General features: G+C 54.9%; 1 protein-coding gene across 4 annotated transcripts in view; it reads left to right on the top strand.

Moving 5' to 3' along the window:
* Nucleotides 1–17590, top strand: part of Ahdc1 (AT-hook DNA binding motif containing 1) — a 65419-nt gene that overhangs the window by 22872 nt on the left and 24957 nt on the right. The window contains exon 1 of one of the 4 annotated variants that reach the window (XM_013348400.2): nt 5204–5289. The exons of the other annotated variants lie outside the window; for them this stretch is intronic. The gene's annotated coding sequence lies outside the window, so the exon portion shown is untranslated. Of the gene's footprint in view, nt 1–5203; nt 5290–17590 lie in introns of those variants that run through there. 4 annotated transcript variants of the gene reach the window in all.

Below are 17590 nucleotides of genomic sequence, written 5' to 3'. Positions count from 1 at the left end.
GGCCCAGCTGGCAGTGAAGGCCACCGAATGTCAACCTGGAGACCTTGACCTTGATGATGCCATCAGCAGCAAGGCATCATGAAGTGTTATGAGATTGGGATCTGAGTAAGAGAGCTGGCGCAAGGTAGAGAAGGTTCCTTGAAGGCCATGGAGTGGGAAGCCCATTGAGGAACCTCCACCGCTGATCACGTGAGGAGTGGGGAGGGCAGGCCAGGCAGACAGATAGGTGGAAGGAATGAGACCCGAGATTTGATATTTTTGGATGTTGGCTTTGGGTCCTTCCTGGTGCTGGCTACTTTCTTTCTTCCTTTGTACCTCTGTTTTCTTGTTTAGACTTTTAACTTTTGGGGCTAAGAATCCATTCTGAGAAGGTGACAGAGCTAGGGCCTTCTCTCTAGATAAATATAAGAATGATTTGGGCAGCAGTTTGTGAGGCTATAAACCTGACAGAGTCCATTCATTAGTTAAGCTGGAAGGTCAGCATAAGTGCTGACAGCACCTAGCGCCAAGTGCTCGCTCTGGACCAGGTGCTGCGTGAGGGCTTCTGTCTCACAGGCCTGTTAAAGCCGCACAACAACCCTAAGAAACGGATACCCTTGTATTTGACCTGTTTTGTAGATGGGGAAACTGAGGAGGCCTAGAGAGACTGAGTGACTGCTTCAGGCACAGCTGGAGAGGCTGAGTTTGTCTCTGCTAATCGGACATTAAGGTTAGCCTGACAGGAATGGCAGGGACAGGCCTGGGAGGATTTGTAAAGAAAGCCATGAAGAAGTCAGAGCTGAAGGTAGGGAAAAGGGCCTGCTTAGCCCTGAGGTGTGAGAGGCATCAGGTGATCCAAGCTGAGGGTGGAGAATGAGGATTTCATTTAGAGCTTCCTGACCTGGCTTCCAGAATCTGCCTTATAGGATTCTGCTGCTGCTGGGCCCGGAGTCTGCCAGGAAAGGGTGGCGTTTAGGCTACTCTAACTTCGTGACCTGATTATGTTCAGTGCCTGGCAGAGAAGGGCTTATCCCTGACCATTTGACTCAGCCTCCAGTCTGTCTCTGGAATCTACCCTTCCTCCCTGTACCAAGGCCACCGAGAAGGGCCAATGGGCCTTGAACTCTCCAGGGAAATGCCAAAATGGAGAGAGTCTTTCCATTCCAGAGAAGAGCCTGGGGTCCGACTGATGAGATTACAGTAGAATCCGGAACCCAAGCTGCGTGGGACCCATGTTAGGTTCTCATCGGGCTCCATCTAGAAGTACAGTAAGAAGTAGCAGAGATTAGGTGAGGCCCCTGGCTCAGGCTGAAGTCTAGATTTATGAGGAATTGAACTTGCTGTCTAGAATAGGTCTTTTTATAAAGAGCCAGCTAGTAAAAATTTTAAGGCTTTGTAGACCATTCATTTTCTGTTGTGATACCTTGAAAGTAGTCTTAGATAATACATAAACAGACGGCCTGGCCATGTTCCAGTCAAACTTCAATTATGAAATAGACAACAAGCTGGATTTGGCCCATGGGCTGAAATTTGCAAACTCCTGGTGAACAGCCTTACTCTTCCTGAAGGGTGTGCAGATTTTAAACTAATATTAGTGATCTCTAAGCAAATGAGTTTGGTGTATCAGGCAGGTTGACTTAGAATGTGATCTAACCGTTTGGAGTTGGTGAGCACAAACTGGACTGGAGCCAAGTGTGAGCACATCCCACACTGGGGAAGTCAAAGCAGGAGGATGCTGAGTTTGAGGCCAGCCTGGGCTATAGAACACAGTCATGTCTCAAAAAGACGCAACGGTGACAACAATTATAAACCTCTGGTTTTGCCGGGCGATGGTGGTGCACACCTTTAATCCCAGCACTTGGGAAGCAGAAGCAGGTGGATCTCTGTGAGTTCGAGGCCAGCGTGGTCTACAGAGAGTTCTAGTACAGTCAAGGACAGACAGCTAAGGCTACACAGAGACCCTGTCTTGAAAACCCAAAAACCACCACCAACAAAAATCTCTAGCTTTGCCTACATCACAGAAAGCTGGGGTCAGGGAGTATGGGGCATTGAGATTTAGACCCATGTGTAAGGCTGTGGTCTGGATGTGGGGAAGTGGGTGAGTGACAGCCACAGATATTGATCTGGAGTTGGCAGAATTTTGGTTGTAAGCCAGAGCGCCATCTGATCTAGTGTGCAATAAAGCACAATGGAAGTAATATATGTAATTAAAAGTTTGCTAATACATTATATATATATATAAAATATATATATATTTGAGATAGGGTCTTACTGCACAGCTCTGACTGGTCTGGAACTCACAGAGATCCACCTGCCTCTGCCTCCCTGATGCTGGGATTAAAGGCATGTGCTACTATGCCTAGCCTAGTACCCCCCTTTTTTAAAGACAAGGTGTCTCTGTGGCAAAGGAAGCTTGGAACTCACTGTGTAGCCCAAGTTTACCTCATCTCATACTCAAGACCCTATATTAGACTCCCACATGTTGGAATTACAGGCACGTGCCCCATCAGGCTGGGACTTCTAATGCATTCAACAAAGAAAAAAAGAAGCAAAATCCATTTAATAACGTATCTTATCTAACTCAGCATATCAAAGATAGAATTGTCTCAGTATATAATCATTATAAAACTACTGAGATATTTTCCGTTTCTTATAATAAGACTTAAGTATCTGCTGTGTATTTTACACCTAACAGCATTTCCCACTTCGGGCTAAGTGTTCTCGGTGCCCAGGAGCCACATGTGGCAACTGGCTAAGTGGGCAGCATGGATTTAGAAGCAGCCTTTTCTCTGGGACTAGAGTCCAGGAGTCATGAGCCAGAATAATCTGGAATAAATAGGGTTGAAGCGCTAGGTTACACGTTTAACCAACTTGAACTGGTGCAGACTGGCCCAGTCTACAGGAGACAGCACCTGGGCTGTGTGTGGGTTGAGGAGAAAGGGTTCCCTCCCTCAGAATTCTGACCAGCTGGCCCCAGGTGGAACCTCTGTTGTGGCTCCGGGCCTCTCAGGACTTTGGCGTCACTTCTCTGAGCACCAGTTTTTAGCTCATCCCAATGTCACCTCTGACTCTGGAGTCCAGTCTGGCCTGGCAGGTGGGGGAGGGCAGGGTGGCAGCTGGACCCTTCCTTGGAGCAGAAGCTCTGCCCCTCTAAGCCAGCTGCTGCCAGCCTTCCTGGACGGACTCTGTGGAAACAGGGGACCCAGAGACAGAAATAAACTGCCAGGTTTCCGGGGCGGGAGGGGGGGGGTTATGTGACTCCAACCTTTGTGTTCCCTTGCTGGGGGGTGTGGAGGGAGCAGGAAGCAGCTCTAGACTCTCACAGGATGCCCCCCCCATGTGCCACCTCCTTTCCCATCTCCATACCCCTTACCTCTGAGGCTGGGGTGAACCTAGAATCTGATAAATTAGTGGATTACGAGATGGGTTGTTGAGCAGTTTGGTACCCATTTTTAGACACTGTCTCGGGGACCCCCTAGCTGTCCCAGAGCAGGTGTTGCATAGACTCAGAGGGCTGCTCAGGGTGCTAGAAAGCTAGAAGACTGTATTGGGTACCTACTCCGCCACTGGTCAAAGGCAACTTGGAGCGACACATTGGGTCTTCGTTTCCACCTCTGTTTTAGAGTTTGTCTTGTGTCAGTAATTACCTCATACTCTGAAGCCACTTTGTCTGACTTCCGGCTGTGCCATTGTCTAACCTTCGGCAGGTCACTTAACTCTACCGAGCCTCAGTTTCCTCCAGAGCAAAAACACTGTATCTTTCTTGCGACCTTAATGGTGTTAGTTCATTCTGACAATGCAAAGCCAGCGTGCATGCCGTTGGCCACTAACACTGAGTAGGCGCTAGATGCAAATGTATTATTGTATGAAAATACATTGTTTTGGTTTCCCCTGAAAAGAGGGCTTTGCAATCCCTCTCACTTTATAAATGTTAAAACCAAGCCCCCCTCCCCAAGAAAAATGAGTGTTTTGCCCAGGGAAAGGCGCACAGCAAAGTGAATATGGTACCCTTCAAATAAAGCCAGGTAGCTCATCCCAACTTACAGGTAAGGAAATCGAGGCCGGTGATTGGCCACTGGTGCTCGGTGGCGTTATCCAGTGAGGCCCGAGTCCGCCGCTGGGGAGGGAGTGCCCGGCCGCCGGCGCTCACCGGAGGAGGGGCGTGCAGGTAGCGGGCGCCCTGGAGCCACCGCCCGTGCAAGGCGCTATTAGTAATCCCGTCGCTCGGCGGGCCGAGCGAGCAAGTCAGGCCGGGTGTTTCCCGGGCCCTCCCCAGCCCGGAGCCGGATCGAGGCTGCCCTCCCCTCCCCTTCCACGTGTCCCTCCTCCGCGGGCAGCCGAGGACCTGGGCTAACGGGCCGGGGGCCAGGAAAAAGCCGAAAACACCGCGGCTGGGCCGCTCCCCTCCCGCTCAAAATAGCCCCCGACCGGGGCTGCCACGCATTCCGTCGGCCCCCGGGGTGCGGGAAGGGGCGGCGGATCAGGCTACGTGGCCGCCCGGCCGAGTGGGACAGGGTGGGGGCGAGGGCGGGCCGCGCGGTCGGCCGGCCGGCATGTGGCTCTCCTTCGGGGAGCCTTGGCAGCCTGGGCTGCGCGCTGCGCGGGGATGATGGAGAGCTTCTGGAATTTCCTGCAGCTGGAGAGCGCGGCCGGCCGCGGGAGCCGGCCCAGCGCTGCTCGGGAAGGGGCGCCGAGCCGCTCGACCCCCGGACGCGTCTCCGCCGCTCCGGTGGGGTGGGAGATTTCCCCGCCCGGTCCCGGACCTCCCCCGGGCGAGGCAGGAGGCTCCCCTCCCCCGCCGCTCCTTCGGGGCTGGCGGGGGTCCAGGCCCGCCCTCCTCGGCCTGGGCGGCGGACAGGGGCCAGGTGCAGGCGACGCCCCTCCCCCAGCCGCCTGGTTTCCCTCTCGGCCCGTCACCTCCGCAAAGAGTCAGAAGCCCTGCGGCCTCCTGGGGAGGGGGCGGGGGCGCAGGCGCAGGCACCGGGGCGGCCAGGTAGCTCGAGGGGCGGCGGCGGGAAAAGTCGGGAGCGGATTCCTTCGGCCGGCAGACCCGCGCTTCCTGCTCGAGCTGAGGCGTCGAAGGGCTTCTCTGGAGGAGGGAAGCGAGGCAGCCCTCTCCCAGGTCCCCCTCCTCTCGCAGCTGCCGAGGCAGTGGGCGACGGACCGCTGGGAAAATCCTGGATCCTTTCCCCAACTCCCGCAGCAGCTTGCTTTGGGGGGCGACTCTGCACCTTGCTGGTCAGAGTCCGGAAAAGACACCCGGGAGGGAGGGCCTCCAATTTCCCGGAGCTCTGAAATCCAGGGGAGTTGGTAAGTGACTCTGGCTCACTCTTGGCACTGTTGGGTGGGGGGTGGGGGCCTGAAGAGATCGTTTTCCCACAGCTTTGCCTAATTCCAGCACCGTTTGGTTGAGCTCTGCAGATGGAGACGGATGGACCGTTTGGCCACTCCCAGCCAAAGGCCCCCAGTTCGGTTACAATTCCCGCCCCTACCGAGCTCACCGCGTTAAACTAAAGCAGTGATGGGAGGCTTGGGCTTGGTTGGATCCCTCTGTCGTGCACTGTGCAGTGACTGTGGGCAAGTCCCTTCACTCCTGAGTTCTCCTTTCCCCTTCCTCTCTGAAAAACTAGATGCTAGTAGGCAGGCCTGGGCCTTGTGGAGCTTGAAGTCGCACTTGTAAAGCAGTTAGTGCGATGCCGACCCATAGTGAGGACACCTGAGTAACAAGCAGTCCTGCTCAGGAGAGTAGATAATCCCATCTACCTTCCACCGGGCCTGTGAAATGTGCCTTCTCAGGGTAGGCAGGGAAGGATGGAAAGGGAAAGCTATTGGCTTTATTGAGTCTTCATTTATTCCTTAAACTCATGCTTGCTGTTAGTAGGCTCAGCTCGCTCTACACTGGGACAAGAGACCTTTAAAGTGCTGGGAGCTGAGAACCAATCCTGGTCACAATGCATTAAATTAAAGCCCTTCCGCCCGGGCCTGCTCTAAGTATGGTCTGGAAACTGATGCCCAAGGAGGGGGCTGGTCTCCTCCGGATGCTCCCACTGTTCCGCTGGGGGGTGGGGCTGGCAGAGCACAAAGCTTGGCTTCTCCAGGTGTATGGCCCAGGCAGGCTTAAGGTCAGTAGGATTCTTCCTTTGGGGCTCCTTGCTCACTTTCCACCCTGCCACTGCCAGATGCGCAGATTCAAATTCAAATTCCCCTAGGCTCCACTTCAGCCCAGGAAGTACACCTGGGCCCTCTCCCCACCCCCACCTTCCCCCATTTTGTTTGCTGTTTGATTGGCCTTCCTTGTCCTCTGGGGAAAAACTAGTGTACTGGAAGGAGCCCGAGATGCATCTCACTAGGCCCTGATGTTGCATGACTTTAATCCTAGCACTTGGGACACAGAGGCGGGTGGATCTCTGAGTTTGAAGCCAGTCGGGGCTACACAGTGAGACCTCGTCTCAAAACAACAGCAAAAAAAAAACTTGAGGCCTGCCTCTGTGAACCCCAGTTTGCCTTTCTGCAGAAACTACTTAGGAAGGGCTAGAGATGGAGTAGGTCCGTGAGGTGCTTGCCTATCAGGCCCAAGGTCTTGCATTTAATTCCCAACACCACCAGATATTATATATGAATGCATAAAGCTACCTTGAACACCTCTTCACCCATTATCCTACAGGCATCCTGGCAGAGATCTCCTTAAATAATACAAGACAGGTGTGCCCTTGGAGCTTAAGCGGTTTTGCTTTGAAGGCTAGGTATGGGGAATAAGAGAAGCTGCTTTGGGTTCTGGTTGTGCGCTGGGACCCCGGATACAAAGTTCAGAAACTTGCCTGGTGGCTAGACTAAGTCCAGCCCAGCCCACTCGGAACCACCACACAGGGGCAGCCCGGTTTGCAGAGGCCGAAAGCGTTGAGTAGGCAGCAGGGTTGTAGAAGAGGTCCCATTGGAAGGCAACATGCGTACATCTGGCTAGTTTCTCTCTGTACCCATAGAGGGCTCACAGTCGCCGACTGAATGGAAGCAAAAAGCTCCAACCAGCAGTTAGGCTGTGTGACTTTGAGCAGGTGATTTTTCCTCTGTCTCTGTTCCCTTCTGCCTGACACAGAGGCTGGATTAGTGACTCCCTCAGGCACCTTCCAGCTCTGACAGGCTGGCAAGCCCGTGTTGACTGATGTCTCCTAGGAGATAGCATACAGAGAACCAAGTCGGCAGGGAGATCCCTGTCAAGGTATCCCCCACCCTCCAGAAAAGCCAGAACGCCCTCCTTACTGAAACACACCCTTCAGGGATTCTTGACGGAAATCGTGGTGGGTGGAGGGGGCATGTCACCCAAATGAGCAGCATTGCTGACTCCCAGGGTTCCTGTTATCTGAAGAGAGGCCTGTGCTCAAGAGTGGCCTGAGCGCTTGTGTCAGGCAGGGCGGTGAGGCTGCATGCTTCTAGAAGAAAGGAATGTGTGTGTCAGGGACCAGTCAGTCTCTAGGGATGGGGTGCTGGGCATGGGGCTGCTAACTTGTGGGATGTGTGCCTGAGAGTCAGCACAGCGCCAGTGGGTTGGGGTGTGCTCTAGCCGAGGAGACTGGCTGTGGGGCTGAGGAAAAATAAGGTAGAGGAGTTGGCTCTGAGTCGGGGCTGGACAGCTCGCGGGTGGAAGAGTTTAGCCTGTGCCTAGGTTTGTCCGCTCGCTCGGAGCTGGGAGTTGAACTGAAGGACACTATTCTGAATGGCAGTTCTATTGTGAGGGTTTCTGTGTGCGGTTGTTGTCAAGGCTTCCTGAACAGCGGCTCTCTGGAAGGTGTGTCACTGGAGGTGTGTGTTGTAAGGCAGACCCTGGCCATTTGGGATGCTGTCTGTATTGACTGGTGTTTCCAGGCTGCCAATCAATCCTTGTCGTTTTGGGTGCCTATGCAGAGGGAGGCCCCAAAACTGGGTGAAGAGAGGAGGGAAGTCTGCCTTTTCTAGTGTCTGTGTAGGTAACAGGCAGCTCACAGTAATTTTACCACGGTTCCTAAGTCAGGAACAGGCGTGAATTGACCTTTTAACCCCTTCCCCACCACGGGATTAGATTCTGTTTCCTGTTCAATCTCCTCCAGAACCAGTTCCATGCCGAATCACATCCCAGCCCAACGGTGGATAAGCAACCCCATCCATCGCTTTTTCTCCCTTTACCCTTATCAGACCTTGGGGGGGGGCCTGAGGGCCAGCCTGGTGCAGGGTCTGGCAGGAGCTGAGGGCCCAGGCGGGAGTGATAAATATTGAAGAGGAGGGATTTCGGTGTGGGCTGGAGCAGCTGCAGTGGTTCGAGTGTCACACTATCTCTCCCCAGGTTTACTGACCCATTTCCATTCACGCGGCTGCCGGTTTCCTAGCAACGGCAACAGTCCCCCCAGAACAGGCGGAGTGTGTGTCTGCCATTAGCGACTGCTGCAACTGTGTCAAGGTTACCCCGCTCCCTGCAAACCCACCCCGGCGGGTTTGTTTTCTGCCAGCGCCTGGCACACACCATGCCAACCCAGGCAGGGGGAGAGGAGGGCAGGGGGCCAGCCTTAGGGGCTTGGGTGGGGGTTGGGGGCGACGAGGAACTGCAGTTCCTGATCCAATGGGAGCCAACTTGGACAGAGTCCGAAGCCCCCCCCCATTTGCTGGTGGAATTCCTGAGCCTGAGGGGAGCAGGGGGTGGAGCTGTCCCTCATCCCTGACCCCCGAGATTCCAGAGCCTGGGGGGAGGGGTGTAAGGCCAGGGGCCTCTGGGAACCCTGCCCGGTCTGACCCCACCTGGCTTGTTCTCTGTGCTGGATTCCTCCCACTCGGGTAGCACCTGGGGGGGGGGCCTGTTGCCCTCGGCTCTTTGTCCCAGCCTCTGTGAGGGGTCTCCCCCACCAGACTCCCCAAGGCAGGGTTCTATTTCTCCCTCCCCTCAGACTAGGGACTCCTGAGGTTGGGGTTCATGAAACCTCCTCTCTGCCCTTAACACCAGTTCCTGGCTTTTTCCCAGATTTTGGGAGACAAGATAAAACATTTATGGTGAAGAGTGGCCAGGCAGGCAGATGCCCCCATCCTATTGGAAAAGGAGGTTGTGTATGAATGCGTCCTACCCTCTATGAAGCCATATTATAGATAGATATAGATATACACACATACATACACACACACACACACACACACACATACACGATTGGTCAAAGGAAGTACCCATCTTTTCTTAAATGAAACTGCAGGGGGTTAAATGGCACCCCCACCTTGGTATGTGAGCTCCCCTAGGATGGGGGGGTCTGTCACCTTATGAGCACTTATGAGCTCAGACCTGACCAGTCACATTCCTTCCCAGAAGGGTGGGAGCTTCAGGCAGAGAGAGGGCAGGGGCAGAAGCCTGGAGGGAGTTGAGATGATAGGAATGGAAGGCCCTGGCACGGGGGAGGGTGGTGGTGAGCTTCACCAAGAAGCTGGGGCGAGGGGCAGCTGGGACTAATGTCTGAATCCACTTCTCATTTTCCAGGCTTCGGTCTTCTGTCTTCCCTCCCTGTCTTTTCTCCTACTTTATACACCCACAAACCTTCCAGGTAGGCCCTCAAGCCTGTGCTATAGGTGTACAGACCTGATACCAGTTCTGAACAAAGAGAAGAGCATGCCGGAGGCAGTTTCTGACGTGCGGAGTGGCCCAGGGACTTATGGGTAGCCTCCAATGTGACTTTCTGGTGCTTGGGAGAGGTTGGCTGGGTCAGAGGCTCTGGCATCTAGGGTACAGAGCAGGCTGTTAGACCGAGACCTGGGCGGGAACTCAGGGAGCCTAGTTCCCTGCCCAGGCCCATGACTGGGTCCTCGTGACCTCAGTCATGAAGAGCTTAGGCCAGTTAAGAGCCCTCCTATCCTGTTAGTCAGTGATTCTGGGTGAGAGATGAGTGAGGGTAGGCAGGGATGGTCAGGAGAGGTGTGGGAAGCAGCCAGCTCAAGGGGGAGTAGCAACATGATACTGTAGCGAAAATAGCCCAGGTCATTTTCAGCTGCTTGGGCCGAGGCATCTGATCCCAGCAGGGCAGCATGGGCAGGGGGCAGGGACGCACCTTCTCTAAAGCTCCTTGGAAAGCCAGATAGGATGGGAGACTAGAGAAAGGTTGGCACGCCTGGCTAGGCTCCTTCTGACCTACTGGGACCTGGCAGGAGCCCAAGAAACAAATAAGGAATGCAGGGGGTTAACCGGAGGTGAGGCCTGGGCTCCCCCTTTGGGTCCAGGCCTGGATGAGGTGAAAGGTCAACCCCAAGGAGTCCAGGGCACAGCTGAGGGGGGGGGCAAGTAACTTGATCCTTCTCTCTGCTAGGCTCCAGGATCACAGCGCCCCCCATCCCCAGGAAAGGTGCTCTGACATCCCCAGGCAGGAGTTTGTTTAGACTTGCTCTCATCAGGGCTGTGAGCTGGGGGTGGGGGGTCCAGGCTCGTGGGGGTCAGGCACCCTAGCCAGTGTAGACTGCTTTGTCATTCTGTGGTTAGGGGAGTTGGTGGTGGCTCGCCGGAAAAGTTTAAAGATAGCCTCTTCTGGCCCCACACATGCTCTAGACCTCTGTAATTCTGAGGGACAGCATAGGGTGGGACACCATAGGCACTGATGAGCTAGAATTGCCAGCTTGGTGCGAGACTGGCATTGAGATGTGTGTGGGATGGAGAGTTACACCTCCATGCAGACATGTCTCCGCTGTCTGGTCATATATGTGGTAGGGTGCTGGGGTGTGAGATGGGTGATGGTAAGCAGAGATAACACATGCAAGAACTTGGGCTCTTAAATCCAGCCTGGCTTTGGTTCAGATCTTTGCCTCTGCCTTAGTGTTGAGATCAAGACTCGTGCCACGAAAGCAAGCTTTTAACCTGTGCATGTTTACCTGTCTGCAGAGGAGGACAGGACAGGTACCCAGTGAAGGATAATGTGAGCAGGGCTGCAGTGTATGACTCAACATGCTTGAGGGCCCGGGTTCAATTCCAGCCACTGCCAAAAATAAAAAATTCAAAAGGATGGTAATAAGTCTCACTAGCTGCCAAGCCAACTCTAGCTAGAAGCTGGTGAGCTGTGTAGACAGTATGAAGGAGAGGGAGGCTTTGAGACTGTCTGGTGGGTCTTGGTTAGGCACTTCAGCCTGGGCTATCTAACTAACCTGGATGGAGTGTGGTGAGGTGAACTGTGCTCTGCGTGAGGCAAGGGCTGGTTCAGCTTAAGTCTATTCCTATGGTTGACCTCTGGGGCTAGCTACAGCCACCCCCCCCATCTCCACCCCAACAGGCTTTGTGTGGCTCTGTGGGTGTAGCTGTCCCCAGAGTGCGGCTGTAGGTCTGTTTGAGAAGGTACAGGCAGCCTCAGAACAAGTAGCCTTTTGTCCGCTTTCAGCCCCCAGCTGGGCCGGGCTCTCTCTGGGGGATCCCCTGTTTCTAAGCCCAGATCCCAGCCCACAGACTTTGTCTCTGCCCACAGGTATCCATCTAAGGGGTGTGGATGCTCTGAGCCCCTTCCCACCCTTCTGGGTACGGGGGCGGGGTGGGGGGGGCGCTAGCATTGAAGTCTAGGGAAAGAGGGTCTTGAATTAAAGTTGTGCCCAAAGCTCCACCCCCTCCCATGTCACTCTAGGTGCAGTTCCCCCTCAGAGCCTTGCCTGCTCCCCTGAGCTCCAGAGCACAGTGGGTGGAGTCAGCAGGAGGTGGCTGGAGCGGGCAGGGCTGACTTTGTTTTTTTTTTTTTGGTTTTGGTTTTGGTTTTTCGAGACAGGGTTTCTCTGTGGCTTTGGAGCCTGTCCTGGAACTAGCTCTTCTAGACCAGGCTGGTCTCGAACTCACAGAGATCCGCCTGCCTCTGCCTCCCGAGTGCTGGGATTAAAGGCGTGCACCACCATCACCCGGCTAGGGCTGACTTTGGAGCAGGAGACCTCAAAGGCCTCACCCTTTCTGCAGTGAGAGAGGCTGGACTGGGGTCTTAAGTCTTCTTCTGGAGACCTCTATTTTTTTTTTCAGTTCATGTCCACATTTGCCAGCTACTCCTTTCTGCAGAAAACCTTCCCAGAATCGATCCTCACCTCCAGTAAACGTACCCCCCTATTCCCTTTACTCTTAGCGCTGTGCTTGCAGAGGGAGAGACACTAAGGCACTAACAAGCCCAGCTATCTATGAAGCCGGCTACTGTGTCCTAGACGCTGCCCCTTCCTCATGACTTACCTTTTCACAGCAGGATTGGGAACTCCCGAACAGGGGTTACAGACATGGCATGAATCAGAAAAGGCACCACTACGTGTTTAGGTTGGGACAGAGGAGGCGACATGCTTATATGGAAGGAAAACTGCAGAGCCACACAACAAGCAAAACAGAAAAGCTAGAAGCCAGGCTCTTGGCTCTGAGTGTGACTAGGAGGGAGAGCTACAGGGAGAATTGCTAGGGGCCGTCCCCTTCCAAACCCGTCCCTCTACAAGAGCAGACAGGCACCCGGTGGATCTTTCTTTGCTTCCCACACATCTGTACCAGACCCTCTGACTTAGGGGAAGAAGGGGTGACTGGGGGAGCTAAGAGCATTTACAAGCCACAGGAAGTGATTCTGGACTTCAGGAGGTGGTATGAGCCCAGTGATTGGGGGCTACTGGTTCTGGGGACATAAAGATTTAGCTTGCAGGTGGGAGGTTCCAAGTTGAGCAAAGAGGAGTGTTGGGAGCCAAAGTATGTGGGGGTTCAGTGCAAGGGAGGCAGAGATTATGCTGGCCCAGCACTCTTCCCCCTACACACACCCACAGGCTGGCCTAGTGGAATGCTGGGAAGCCCCAGGGATGAGGCCAAGCAGCCAAGGTGTCTCCGGTGGCACGGAAGCAGTTAAGAGCTGCCTCAGCCCGTTCCTTCAGACAATTAGTGACATCTCGCTTGACAACACCACACTGAGCCCATGCAGACCTCAACCCCCCCTCAGCCCCCCCACAGCCGCTTCAGCTGTTTATTCTTGGGCTTTAACAATTGGGATTCTGACTTGGAGGAGCGGGCGCCCTGCACTGCCCTCTGACCCACCGTCGCCTTGGCAACTGGAGCCCGGTAGGCCTGGGCTCTGCGTTAGGATTACAGATCCTGAATTCACAATCTTGCTTCCCTGCAAGCAGCAGCAGCAACAGCAGCATATGGGATCTTCAGCCAGACTGGAGGGGACAGAGGAGGAAGATCCTCAGGGGACATCCTGAGACACAGGTGGAACCCTGGGATGGCACATGTGACCTGGGGAAAGGTGCCCCCCTGGGGTTGGGCAAAGCCCAAGAGCCCTATTCCACTCCAGCATCTTCCAGTTGCTTTCTGGAAACTTCCTGGTAGAGCCCTGAGGGCAGGGGCGATGCTTCTTCATCACACACCCCTTTTCCCCCCTTAGTCAGCCCCCTACCATGCCCATAGCTCCAAGTGCCAGCAGACTGTGCCCCTGCCGTGCCCGCTGCCATGGCAACAGGCACCCCCCCTTTCAAAGCCCTGCTCCCCCCAGCAGCCAACTGCCCCAGCTGAAACCAGAGCCGATGCATCTGTGAGCCTCATGCCCAGACCCACATTCCAGTTCTGTCCTCTGTTGTTCCCCCCAGTTCTGGCGACATCTCCCCCCTGCTTGTGCCCCTCCCTTCACCCCTGCCTACTCCTGCTGTTCCCCCCCACACTCTATCCATCACTTAGTGTCTCCCCCTTCTTTCCACCCTATTCTGTGAGTGTATCTCACTCTCTTGACTGTCTCCGCTAGTCTCTGGGTGTGTCAGTCCCTCTGTCTCCTGCTCCCTGGGTTGCTGTGCCTAGGCCTGTCTGTGGCAAGCTCCTCCATCTCTCTCCTTCTGTGTGTGTCTTTGTCTCTGCATCATCCTCCCTGTCTCTTTCTCTCTCTCCCTCTCTCTCTTTGTCTTTTTCTTCCTCCTCTTCACACTCTTCCTGAGTCTTTTTTCTTGCTGTTTCTCCTGGCATGCTCTCCCTACCTCTCCCCAGCTCCGCTTCCTCTCCCCTCCCTCCTTTCTCCTTAGGCTGTTTTTCTTGCACCCAGCATCTTCCCCTCTTGGCCTTGATCTCTCCCTCCTCTTTCTGTCCTCACTGTTCTCTCTAAAATTCAGATTTCTTTCAAGATTCCTCCTCTGTCTCCTACTTGGCCATCTTCCTTGTAACCACTGGCCAGGGAGCTGAGGGTAGCCCTTCAGATCTACCCCAAAGAAATGCCCTTTCTAGTAGGGACTCTATGCCTGAGAGCCCCACTGGGCATGTGTAATTGAATTTGAAATGAACAGAGTCTAAGACTAAAGAGCCTTCAGAAAATAGGGTACCAGGCGAAGAATGCAAGGCATCCTTTGCAGTTTTGGAGTTTGGACATTCCCTATTTGGTCACCCTTCCACCAGCCCAAGTGGCACAAAAGAGCAGTCCCAGAAGCTAAGCTAGACAAGGGCCCTGACATCTTGTAGGGTGCCTAGGCCTCACCGATCCTGTCTTCCTGATGATGGCTCTCCCAGGCTCTGCCTCAGTTTCCAAACCTGAGAGTCTCCAGCTTCTTAAAGCACTTTGAGTTCCTGGAACAAAGTCAGCTATGAGGAACAAGGAAAGGCTTAAGTGACCAGCACCGGAGACACTGCTGCCCAGAACCAGAGTCTTGGTGGAGTCAGGGTCCTGTCTCCTTCAGTGCCGAGTGGAGGGCAGTGTCCACCTCTCCTTAAGGCTGCAGCCTCTGTTGTCCAGTCTGGACAGTGGCCTCTGGCTTCCTCCTGACATCCTTCTTCAAGGACTGAGCTTTGAGTCATGGGCAAATAGGCCCTAGAGCAGTATGGTATGCTCTTGGTATGGTGAGGCCTAGTCGGGCAGAGATTTCTAGGACCCTGGGTCTGGACACTACTCACCAAGGGGGTCAGGTAGGGGGGTGCCAGGGGGGCGGGTTGCATGCAAAGCATGCTGGGCCCCCTTGGCGGGTGGGTGGGGGGAACAAAGCTGGCATCGAGGCCTCAGCTAAAATTAGCTGCTTCCCTGCGCGGGAGCGAGCATGCCTGCCAGCCGCCCAGATCGCCGCTGCCTCGGCAGGCCATCTGTCGCCACGTTTTTTTGCTAAGTCCCCCAGGGCCCCCTAGCTCTAGCCACCCCCGGGGGCTAGAGGACTCTGCTCTTGAGAATGTTGCTGGAGAGAGTTCTGGCCTTTGCCGCAGTCCTGCTGTGTGACCTTAGGCTAGCTCTGTCCCTCTCTGGACTTCCATACAGTAAGGGGGTCCCTTATTCCTGGGCAGTAGGTGCTCTTGTGGATCCTGAGGGCAGCAGAGGGATGTGTGTGTTCCACTCCCTCCCGTTTGAGCTGTTCTGCTAGTCCGGGTACCAAGGTAGACCAAGGGAGGCTGAGGGTAAAGGTGAAGGGGAGGACAGACTTAATTTAATTCCTTGGTCTTAGCATAGGACAGTCTGTCCTGTCTCCATCAACTCCTCAACACTCGCCCACATCTCCAGTCCCTGTGGGAAGCCAGGCAGTGGAAGCAGGGTTCAGCTGACACAGGTCTAGCCTGTGACTGTAGGGGAGTGCCCAGCTCCTTAGTTTCCTCTCTTCCCATTCTGCATATGGCGCGTGATTTTCTGAGGCCAGCTTTTTAGATGGAGACTGAGATGCCAGAAGACGAGAGTCCTTGAGGAAGCAGCGGCAGGGAGTGGAGCCCGCAGCCCTCCCTCCTCTAAAGCTGCCTTCTGACCCCAGTACTTCCTTGGCCCTTTCTCTCTCCCTTAAGCCAAAGAGGCTGAGCTGCCGCTCCAAGGTCACACAACTTGGCTTGGGAGGAGCGTAGACTTGAACCCGGGCCTCTTGGCTCCTGGCCTCACTCACCACTCTGGCCAGCAGGCTGGGCCTGTTCCCCAAATGAGTCATGCTCCTGGACTTTGGCCTCCTTGTCCCTATCCCTAGTTCTGTGGCCTGAAGTTTGGAGAGGGGGCCTTTATAAGGAAGAGGGACAGCGACAACCTTCACAGCAAAGGGGAGCTTAGGCTACTGCGCTGGCCCCTCCTTGAGTTCATTAGAAATGGAATGGGCACCTGGGAAGGTGAAGTTTCCTGGTTGTCTATGTGCCCTGGCGGCTCCTTCCCCAGCACTGCTCTCCAGCGCCTGCTGCCTGGCTGCTGGGTTACCTCCTTACCTCCTCTCCTGGTGTCCAGGGAGCAAGGTCACACCCAGAGCCCTGTGTGCCTCCTCCTCCTCCTGGGGCCAGTAGCGTTTGTCACTGGGGCAACGTGTGGCTGTGCCCGGTTCTAGCATTGCTGGGGTGACATTCATGCCCTGTGAGCTGTGACGCTTCTGCAGGCAGAGGACAGACAGCACCACCCAGGCTGGCAACAGTGCTGGAGGAAGGATGTGGGTGGGCTGTCACCTGTCCAAAGCAGGCAGAGGTGGTATGTTGTGTCTAGATGAGGTGGGGGGGTAGGGGGGGCCTCAGAGAAGGACATGGTTGTGTCCCTGCCTCAGACTTCGGTGGGTGGAAGAGACTTGTCCCATGGTGGGGCTGTTTTGGTTCACTACATATGTTAGGGTTTTGTACATCATAGACCCTGTCAGTAGGTAAGTGGTGCCTGGTTAGGTGGTAAGTTACACTGTTGTGATGGGTGACAGCCGGACACCTGCTTTGTGCCACCCAGGGGTATCAGATACAGCCATCTCATGCTTCCAGGGAAGCAACAGGTTGTGTACTTAGTTGTTCCCATAGGGAAGGTTATCGGTGACTACACCTGTCTCTGACTGTCGTGGGGAGTGGCATGTATGATCAGCTCATGCTGTTGGGGTGGTCAGTGAGTTAGCTTGTCGCCCACCGTAGAGAGACAACATACTAACTACCCTGTGGTATGGGGCTGACAGTTTGTGGGGCTTCCCCATACATACCACAAGGCCCCCAAAAGGCTGGCTAGGGGAACTAAGTAAGCACGGTAGAAGGTGGGAGTCTTAGTGTCACATGACCTCCCTTCTGACCCAAGTGCCAGCCCTTGGGACTGTGCCCCAAGAGAAAGGACCCAGTGTTTTTCAGATGGTGTGGGAAGGGGCCTCTGGGGCCTAGGCAGGTGTGTGACTGAGGAGGTGGAGCACCAGGCAGGGCTTGCATGAGGGCTGTGTCCCCATAGGCCTAGGGACCCTGTTGCCTGCCTCTTCTGCCCCTGAAACTGTTAAACTAATTAAGGCTGTGGAGCCGCAGGATTAATCGGGGCAGCTCACACGGACTGGGGCTCAGGTAGTCGATTAGTGCGCCGCGGAGGATATTGGATTTCTGAACCGCAAGTCAGCACTATTCGGGTCTGTTATCTCCGAGGCTTGAGGGTCAGCAGGCGGGAGGCTCAGGCACTGGCTGCCCCCACCCGCCAACCGCCTGGGCATCCACTTCCCTGCCTATGAGGCCCTCACCTCGCCTCCCCGCTCTGTCCTCCCCACCATCCTCTTCAGGCTTCTGTGGCTTAGCCTGGACTCTGGATTTCCTCTCCACTGTCACCTCTCCATCGGTCTTCTCTTTGCTACTGTCCTCTCTGGATTCTTGACCTGAACTCTGTCTGGGGCCTAGCCCAGCTTGCCTCCTTGTCCCTGTCCCTCACTGTCTCTGTTCACCTTTCTCATGACCAGCCTCTGCCTTCTGTCCTTGTCTCTCTGACTCTTCCTTGCT

The sequence above is a fragment of the Microtus ochrogaster genome, chromosome 10 (genome assembly GCF_000317375.1).
Source record: "Microtus ochrogaster isolate Prairie Vole_2 chromosome 10, MicOch1.0, whole genome shotgun sequence".
Taxonomy (NCBI): domain Eukaryota; kingdom Metazoa; phylum Chordata; class Mammalia; order Rodentia; family Cricetidae; genus Microtus; species Microtus ochrogaster.
The sequence above is the reverse complement of the archived record's forward strand: the minus strand, read 5'-3'. Positions and strand labels throughout refer to the sequence as shown.